This window comes from Silurus aristotelis (assembly GCF_946808225.1).
Source record: "Silurus aristotelis genome assembly, chromosome: 14".
Classification (NCBI taxonomy): Eukaryota; Metazoa; Chordata; class Actinopteri; order Siluriformes; family Siluridae; genus Silurus; species Silurus aristotelis.
Genome location: NC_139587.1, coordinates 28,119,878 through 28,129,877, shown reverse-complemented (window position 1 = coordinate 28,129,877; position 10,000 = coordinate 28,119,878). Strand labels below are relative to the sequence as shown.

The 10,000-nt window shown below is 36.0% G+C and overlaps 1 long non-coding RNA gene across 1 annotated transcript in view; it reads left to right on the top strand.

Annotated features, from left to right (window-relative positions):
- Window positions 1-2,740: 2,740 nt before the first annotated feature.
- The window catches only part of LOC310737100, a 29,673-nt gene continuing 22,413 nt past the window's right edge, over window positions 2,741-10,000 (top strand). The window contains exon 1 of the long non-coding RNA XR_014536754.1: window positions 2,741-2,902. This is a non-coding gene — a long non-coding RNA (uncharacterized lncRNA). The remainder of the gene's footprint in view (window positions 2,903-10,000) is intronic.

Here is a 10,000-nt window from a genome sequence, read left to right as displayed (position 1 = left end):
CAGGATTTATTTTCATCCTGCTATCGCCAAGGTTTTTATGACGGTCCAGCGATATGGATTCTTCAGCGTTTTATGCACAAGAGTTTCTCTTAAAAAGAGAAAATGCTGACAATTTCACATATTAATGGAGTGAATGAATGAATAAAGGAATGAATGAAGGACGGAAGGAAGGAATGAAGACTTTTATGAATAAATAACTATATTGCGTGTTTCTTAAATGAACACATTTGTTAGTTTGCTGTTATTAATTCGAACAAGTAAAACAAATCTTTAAAATTTTTATATTAAATGTAAAACACACACACACACACACACACACACACACACACACACACACACACTTATTTGCACATTTGAATGACTCAAATAGGGTCTAACAAATGTAAACAATTCATTTAAAAAATTGTATTTATTTAATTGTATTTAATCAATTTATTTTGTGCCTGTTAAAGTGGTTACTAAATTTTATCAATATAATAAAAAAGTATATTGCATTCATTTGATTTATTCTATAAAATTTTTATATATTTTATTTTATTTTTAACAAGCAGGCAATTTATTTGAAATTCTTTTAAAAATTCAAACTGTTTATGTCGACAATTGTTAACAAAAAATAAAACATTTTTGTTGGGCTTCAAACATTTTGCATTTCTTCTCTTTTAAAAACCGAGGTACGTACCGATTTATACATTTCTTGTAGAATTTAACCCCTAATATATATATTAGGACTGTCAATCAATTAAAATATTTTATCATGCATTATCATGCGTTTGTATCTGTTCTGAAGGTACATTAAATTAATTTTAATTTACTTTTCAAGTTTAATTCTCTAATCAACATGCGCGTAGACAAATATCGATGCTTTATGCAAATTAATGTTTATTATTAGTGAAACCGAACTCAACATAGAGCATGAAGACAAAATATTATTGTAAATGTTTTAATGTAATTCTGGTGTTTTAAATTACGTAAATCTTCAGGACCCCAAACGGAACTTCTGCTATGTTTCCACACGGACGGTTTTAATTGCCGGACGTGTGCGTCATGGCGGATTTGGGTGCTGATTCAAGACTTATATATATATATATATATATATATATATATATATATATATATATATATATATATATATATATATATATATATATATATCTGAGTAAAGAAAGGACATCATGATTAAATGTGTGTTGTGTTGAAGGTTTTAATTTTGCCTCTTTTATATTTATGTATTGTGTATTTATGTAAATTTATGTAAATTTATGTAGTGGCACTTTGATGGGGTTAAGATTTGACCTCACATTTGTCCTATCAGAAGCCTAACACCTTCACCACTGAGGTAACATTTTCCCCAAATATTTTCCTATATTCTTAACTGTATATAGAAATGAGTTTATTAGAGGGACAGCGCATGAAAGATGTTTTGGAGACAAGTTAAGAGAGTGGCAATGGAGACAGTTTGGTCGTGTGCAGAGGAGGGATATGGGGCATATGGGTAGAAGAATGCTGAGGAGAAGATGAAGACCAAGGAGGAGGTTTATGGATGTGGAGAAGGAAGACATGCAGGTTGGCAGTTTAAAAGAAGCAGATGTAGAGGACAGGGGGAATGGAGACAGATGATCCACTGTGGGACCCCTGATGGGAGCAGACGAAAGAAGAAGAAGAAATAAAACTGTAAATAATTCTAAATTCACAGCATATCCCAGATGATCTTCTATATATCTCTATACTATCTGTGTGTGCACTCTGCGTATATACACGTCTTCTAAATGTGAACATTTTTCCTATAGATCTTATACATTTAGTGTAATTGCTCAACAGCTTCTGCACATTTCTCACTGCTCTGAGATTTTATATGAATTTGTTGTACATATATTTGCATATTAATCTGCATTTGTTTATTTGCACAATGATATTATTTGTGCTTTCTGGTGGACGCTGGTCTGCATTGCTGTGCACCTGTTATATAAAATGACTGGAATCTACAGTGTTTCAATGATGCCAAAATGTCTGATTCATTTGGTTCGTTTGGATAAAATGGTGACGAGGTGAAAGAGTTTCTCGGAGCAAATCATCCCCGGGATCACGTGTAACACATGTTAATCCGGAGTGACGATTTTAGAATCGAACTACTTTGATTAAACGTGACTAGAACTTGGAGGTGGTAGCTCAGAAGGTTGAAATGTTGGACGTCTGATCGGAAGTTCAAATCCCAGCACCACCAAGCTTCCACTGCTGGGCCCTTGAGCAAGGCCCTTAACCCTCACCTGCTCAGTTGTATAAGTAAGATTATTGTATTGATAAAAGCATCCGCCAAATGCTTTAAGCGTAAATTGTTTATTCATTAATGATATAATTGTTGGTTATATCAGTCGCAGGTCTTGTGCCGAGTCGCGTGTTCTGCACTTTCATTAAAGGATGTAAAAAAAAAAAAAAAAAAAAAAAAAAGGTCAACTTAATTGCCATCACCATGGCAACACACCACATTTTTGTCCTTTGTGAACTCATTCGTCTCGAGGCTTTTATTCTGAAAAATGTTCTTTCTTTTTTCTTTTTTTTACTCTCGTCTTGTTCCTTAAACGCCTCACGCGAAACCCCCCACCCCTACCCTCACATTCTTTCCCCCCATCCCACCTTTTTTTTCTATGGGGCGCGGTGACGTCACGGCGGCGCCGCGCTCTTCGATTGGCTGCTCGCCGGGCCGCAGAGGAGCTTTAAAGGGGCCGCAGTTCAGCCGCGGCGCAAAGACGGAGCTCGAGCATCTCTCCATCTCTCCTTCTCCTCCAAGAGAGAAAGACCTTTTCTCCCTTTCTCTCTCTCTCTCTCTCTCTCTCTCTCTCTCTCTTTCTCTCTCTCTCTCTCTCTCTCTCCCTCCATCCCTCCATCTCTGGCTGCTCCAGCAGACGTAAGATTTCTATTTCTATTTAAATTTTTTCTTATAATTATAAATATTATAAATAATATCTATAAAATATAAGAATACACTGAGAGTTCTCTCTGTGCTTCTCTGGTGCATGTAGGAGAAAAGGGTGTAGGCTTTATTCCCTTTTTCCCTCATTATAATACAGTCTATTATTATTATTATTATTATTATTATTATTATTATTATTATTATTATTATTATTATTGATGAAATGTATGTGTTGTAAATGCTCCATTGGTCTGCTGTGATGTGATGTGATGTGATGTGATGTGATGTGATGTGATGTGATGTGATGTGATGTGATGGTTGATCCTGTTTGTTTATTTCTTTATTTCTTTATCATTTTATTTATTCTTCATGACACCTGAGCCGATGAAAAAAGGATTTTACCATGCAAATGAAATACGGATACTGGATCAATAATTGGTTTATATAGAAAGAAAGAGCGAGAGAGAGAGAGAGAGAGAGAGAGAGAGAGAGAGAGAGAGAGAGAGAGAGTGAGAGAGAGAGAGAGATAGAGAGAGAGAGAGAGAGAGAGAGAGAGAGACAGAGAAAGAGAGAGAGAGAGAAAGAGGGAGAGAAATAGAGAAATAGGGAGAGGAGGTTGAGAAGTCAGGATGAGGACATTTTTGAAAAGGAAAAAAAAAAGCATTTTCTATGTATAATTTTTTTTTTTTGCAAAGAAATAGTTTTTTATTATCTGAGAGGTGTGTGTGTGTGTGTGTGTGTGTGTGTGTGTGTGTGTGTGTGTGTGTGTGTGTGTGTGTGTGTGTGTGTGTGTGTGTGTGGAGTCAACCCAAACTTACTGACAGAGCGCTGTTAGGAATATCAACAGGTTCGCCACAAAGAGACGAGAGACGAGAGCACAGATATATGTGTAAAATAAATATATGATGATCATATAAATATAATAAATATATAATCTATATCACAAGACATCTATAAATAAACAATAATTCTATACCAGGAGGATGAATGAATTCTGACACTTTAACGCTATTAAAACCTGAGGCATAAACAAAATGCATGGAGATGGAGTTGTTTTTTTTAACTAATGAATTAATTGATTAATTGTTTATAATAATGATACTGAGCAATACAAGGTTTAATAATGGATCAATTTCAATACAGAAAATTCAGCATCCTTACTTTCTGTTTAATTACAAATAATTAAGGAATAATTAGAGCTTTTCATTAATATCCACATTTTAACCCTTTTTTCAGCTACATTTTTCCATTTCTTTCTAAATTGTACCATTTTCTCATGTACATGTGTTCCTCTGTGTGTGTATGTGGTGTGTGGGTGTGTGATGTAGAAGATAATTATAATTAAATACAGAAAATAATTTAATGAAAACATTAAAAGCATTGAATAAATCCTGCGAAAAATCATTAACACTCGAGGTCATCATTTAGAAAGAATATAGAAAAAAAAATTGTTTACAAAAATGGAAAAAAAAATACAAATTATCGATTCAATTAATCTAAAATGAATGCATAGTAAATTAAATAATTTATAGTTTAATTTACTACAAAATGTTTCGTTATAAACCCTGGACAAAAATACATCACAGGTGAAATAAATGAATTGATAATAATAATTTTAATATAATTTGTATATTTTATATAATTTGTATATTTCTAGCATGAACCAATCAGCAGCTCGTCTCCTCACATCTGCGTTCTGGACATAAAGAACGAAGGAAGAAGAAAAGAACAAGGTTTTTTGAGACGCATAAAACAGATTGCATTTGAAAGCGTTGAAGTGTTAAAAGTGTTCTAGGTGACGGTCGATCAAAAACAAACAAAACAAAAAAAAACGCGAAAAAAAAAAAAAACGCTTATAAAAAAAGCCGGGGTCGGGACGGAAAACCTGCGTAAGGAAAATGGCGGCCGTTTTCATGTACGTTGGAAGAAAAATCGAAACGATTCGAAAAACTAGAGATTCGTACGGATTCTTCGCACGATCCGTTTTATCGATCTGTCCTCACTGTCCTCAACGTCCTCGTGGACATTTATTTGTTTCCCAGTCGTGCTTTAGATATAGATTGGAGCTGAAGCCCCTCCACGACCCATAATTCCCCAGCTGTGTGTTGACCCAAATGACTACAATTAAGGCTGAAGAGCTCTCGATTATAGTTATCCTCGCTTAAATCCAATAGCCGAGCGCCGCTCTGAACCACCGTGGCTTTTCTGTCGTCCTAATCATGTATAGAGAGAGAGAGATCGAGAGAGACAGAAAGAAAGAGGAAGAGAAAGAAGGGATTTTGGATGGCCTTCCCTCCGGCTTTTTCACTCTGGTATATTCCTCTGTGTAATGAAATTGCCTCAGCCAAACTCCAACACCTTTCCTCAGGGTCGGGTTCAGCGCGCGTGTGTGTGTGTGCGTGTGTGTGTGTGTGTGTGTGTGTGTGTGTGTGTGTGTGTGTGTGTGTGTTTAATTCATGACCTGCAGTGTTTATTTCAGTCCCTCAGGACATTTTCAACAGGGATAATTTAAACTACTGCAATGCTTACAGAGATTTCATTTCTGCCAATAATAATAATAACAATAACAATAATAATAATAATAATAAACATAATAATAGTAATAATAATTTAAGTGATATTCTTAAAGGTCAATCTTTTTATTATTATTATTATTATTATTATTATTATTATTATTATTATTATTATTATTATTACTTTGCTCTTCAATTTCTTTCTAAATTTGTGTAAAACATTTTGGCTTCCAATGTCATTCCAACTGAGGTTATTGTTGATTGATTGATTGATTTTTAAATATGAACGTTTTATCAAAGGCGGTCTACAAAATATCAACTTACATCCTTCCTTTCCTTCCTTTCACAATTATCTGACACGTATTGCACAACTGTCACTTTAACACTGTATTGGCACGGCACAGTGTCACTGTAATATCAGCACATGGACACGTTAGTGACCATTTCACTACGTGTTGAACTCTGTATCAATGCGTATGTGACAAATTAATTTGAATTTTACATCATTTATAAACCCACTGTATTATTAATAATTATAAGTTAAAAACAAATGTTGGATAAGAATATAATATAAAATGTCCTTATTTCTAGTTCAAATAGATTTTTTTAGAAGTAGGATTTTTTTTTTGAAGAATGAAAAATTGTTAATTGTCCAAAATTTGGTGAGATAGAAATTTGTGTTATTGTTTGATTGTTTGTGTTTGTTTGTTTGTGACCTTGGATTAGAAAAATAATAGAAACCCACACAGCAGGTCCTTTCTCTTAAAGAGAGAATCTGTGATCCTTCAGAGAGTGAATCAGGATTTTCAATACAGTATTATTATCATTATTTCATTTTTGTTCATTTTTTGTTCGTTTTTTGTTTAGTTCTTTCCTGTCTTTGTTAAGACAGAAGATCTAATGTTGGTTAAGCATCCTGTATATCGCACACAAAACCAACTGTAAGTCTCCTGAAGTTGTTACACCTTTACATTTTAGGTGGGTAAAAAACCCCCTCTGGGGAAATGTTGTCAAGTGTTCGAAAGACTCGATGGATCAAAATCTGTCCATTAATAAATAAATAAATGGATAAGGGACAGAACAGGATTTGGCGAGTGTTTTGAAAGCGCTAACGAGAGCTTTCCTCATTTGCATAATTTATGAAGCTGATCTGTTAGAGCTAGCGTTAACATCTGTTGCTTCACGCTGCCACGAATTAGCTCCGAGGTGTGTGTGTGTGTTTTACCTTTTGTGTGGGGGTTTTTCTTCAGCACTTTGGACAGCTCTTGTTGTCCTCACAGGGAGGAAATGATAACGTATTAATACACTAAAATGTTTTGCAAAAAAATATTGATATCCGGATCCTGGCATTAAAGTCATATACAGAAGATTTCTATAGATTTCCGTGGATTTCCGTGGATTTTTTGTAGATTTACGAATCATTAGGGAGATTTTTTCCATCCAGGTTTGAGTATTTGTCACATCTTGTTAAAAATCTGTCATTAGAAATTTTTTATTACTTAAATGACTCGATATGATTGTTAAAACCTTTTTATATAAAATCTAAAATACACACACACACACACACACACACACACACACACACACACACACACACACACACACACACACACACACACACAGGATCCAGTCTATCAGGACGTAAGATGGTAAATCCTGAACTGTTCTTCTCCTGTTACACCCTGTTGAGTAAAGGTGGTGGTGGTGTTCACGTACTGACGGCCACCGTGTTGCGTGTCTGAGTTTAATCAGAGCTTCAGAATAAATACAGCACAGTTGAAGGAGGTCTTAATGCTTCCTGCAACCACATCTCTGGCAGCTATAAAATATTCAATACAACTCAAAAACTCAAAAACTACCACATATATATATATATATATATATATAAATGTGTGTGTGTGTGTGTGTGTGTGTGTGTGTGTGTGTGTGTGTGTGTGTGTGTGTGTGTGTGTGTGTGTTGTTTTATCAACATTTAACCAAATCAAACCCCCAGAAAGATGAATAGTGTTTAATTAAAGAAAGAAAGAATTAGCTAAAAATCATAGCCCGCACCTGGGCATGAAAGAAATGAGTGTGTACATCAATTAATAAACAAACTAAAATCAACAAAATAATAAATCAATCAATCAATTCATAATTAAATTTACTATAATAAATTGTTTATAAATAATGAATAATAATGTTATAAATTAATTCAATGCTGTCTGTGCTTAAAAGCATGAAAAGAAGGAAGGAAGAAAGAAAGGATGGATGGATGGATGGATGGATGGATGGATGGATGGATGGATGGATGGATGGATGGATGGATGGATAAATAGAGACAGACAGACAGACAGACAGACAGACAGACAGACAGACAGACAGACAGACAGACAGATAGATAGATAGATAGATAGATAGATAGATAGATAGATAGATAGATAGACCTACTAATGATAACTACTTATCTAATTATTAGAGGAAGGAAGAATGGATAAATTAACAGAAAGAGGATATAAAATATTTAAATAAATAAATAAATAAATAAATAAATAAATAAATAAATAAATAAATAAATAATAGACACACCCACAAGTACTTGTTGTAATTTGGTTGTTTAAAAATAAAAAAACGTACTGAAAAGCGTTGTTGCTAGGGAACCGGTGTGGGTAAGTTTTGGATCCTGAGTTTTGACTTTGCTAGCTAGCACATCACAGTGAGGTTGTTATCTGGTGTGGAATGTTAACTTTTCCCTCAGATGTGTCTATAAATCCCTAAGAATAAATATTTTGATTAAAATTTGCATCCTAGTTTCATATAATTTAGCTTAGCTTAGTTCACTTAGCTTAGTGAATATGACTGTTCACTGAATGAAAGAGCGGACCGTACGTTTACAATCCTAATGACTTAGTAATGACTATAAAAATAAAATAAAACCCTGGCTGTTTAGAGGAAACAGAAGTTAGCCTGCTAGCATAGCAATGTTGCTAGTGCCCTTTAGTGATTGTAAAAATATTTTGACAAGCTAAACCAAAAAAAGTTAATTAGCTGTTTAACAGTGCCTTTGTTGAAGAGCTTTAGGTCAGGATGCCCAACATCATAGCATGTGGACGTCAGCATACAACAAACAGCCTTAATTTGTCACATCTACATTCCTGCACAGTCAAATTCTTCACTTCACAATCACAGCTGGTTTGGAAGCTGGGGTCAGAGTGGAGGGCCAATTCAAGGTCCCAACAGGGGCATCTTGGCTCCTTAGTGGATTCTGAGGCCTGAACCCCTGACCTTCTTATCAGTTACCCAGAGCCTTAACTGTTGAGCTACTGTACCTCTGATCACAAAGGTTTTTGCATATCCAGCTTGTTAGAATTTGGGGTTAGGGTGCAGGGTAGGCGAGGGTACAGTTACTCAGGAGTAGATAGAGTCCAACAGTGACAGCTTAGTGGTGCTGGAGCTTGGCTGGTGCTTGATGGTCCTGGGACTTTCTTGGGGCTTGAGGGTATTGAGTCTTGCTTGGGGCTTGATAGTTCTTGGGCTTGCTTGGGGCTTGAAGACCCTGGGGTTTGCTTGGGGCTTGATGACCCTGGTGTTTGTTTAGGGCTTGATGATCCTGGTGTTTGTTTAGGGCTTGATGATCCTGGTGTTTGTTTGGGGCTTGATGATCCTGGAGTTTTGCTGGGGGCTTGATGACCCTGGGGTTTGCTGAGGCTTGATGATCCTGGGGTTTGTTTGGGGCTTGATGCTGCTGGGGCTCAGCTGGGGTTTGATAGTGCTGAGGTGTGGTGGTGCTTTGGCTTGGGTGGATTTTTGTGGTGTTCAGAAGTGCTGCGGCTCTGCTGGGGATTGATGGTGCTGGGACTTGGCTGGGGCTCAGCAATGCTGGTTCTTGATCTGTTACTAAACTGATGAGTAAACCAGAGTCATTTCCCCTTAACCCAGCCTGTCCTCCACCACTGCATATGAGCGAGAACAGAGGATTATCCAAGACGGATGATTGTAAAAGCAACTCATTTTTCTTGTCAGGCATCGATTACAGCTTTACAATTTTTATGCAAGGATGAAGAAAAAGCAGACATTTGCTGAAACGACAACTGAAACGGTCAAGCGCGTGCGGTGCTCACAAATCCTTTTAGAGCAGGTGTTCAAACAAGCAGGGTTAGCGTAATGAGATGCAATTACACGCAGCTTGGTTACTGTTGCTCAAAGTCCACAGTCAACTTCTGGAGAAGAAAAAAAAAACAAGACAAACATCCTGAGCAGGACACCACACGTTTTAGAAAATACACTCACACTCACACACACACACACACACACACACACACACACACACACACACACACACACACACAAAACACGCTAAATCAACACACACAGCAAACAGAACATAAAAGCAACCAGCCTTCAGCGGCCATTATCTTCTTCCTCAACAGATGTTCGTGTGATTTCTGGCTCGGTTTCAGCGGCAGGCGTGGAAAAAAAATAATTAATTAATTAATATTATATTTTTTTTTAACTGCAAACAACTATACACGGAGAAGATACAGAGTGTTTAACATACGCAATTTTCTTTTTTAGGCACCAGGAGGTTTGAATAACATTG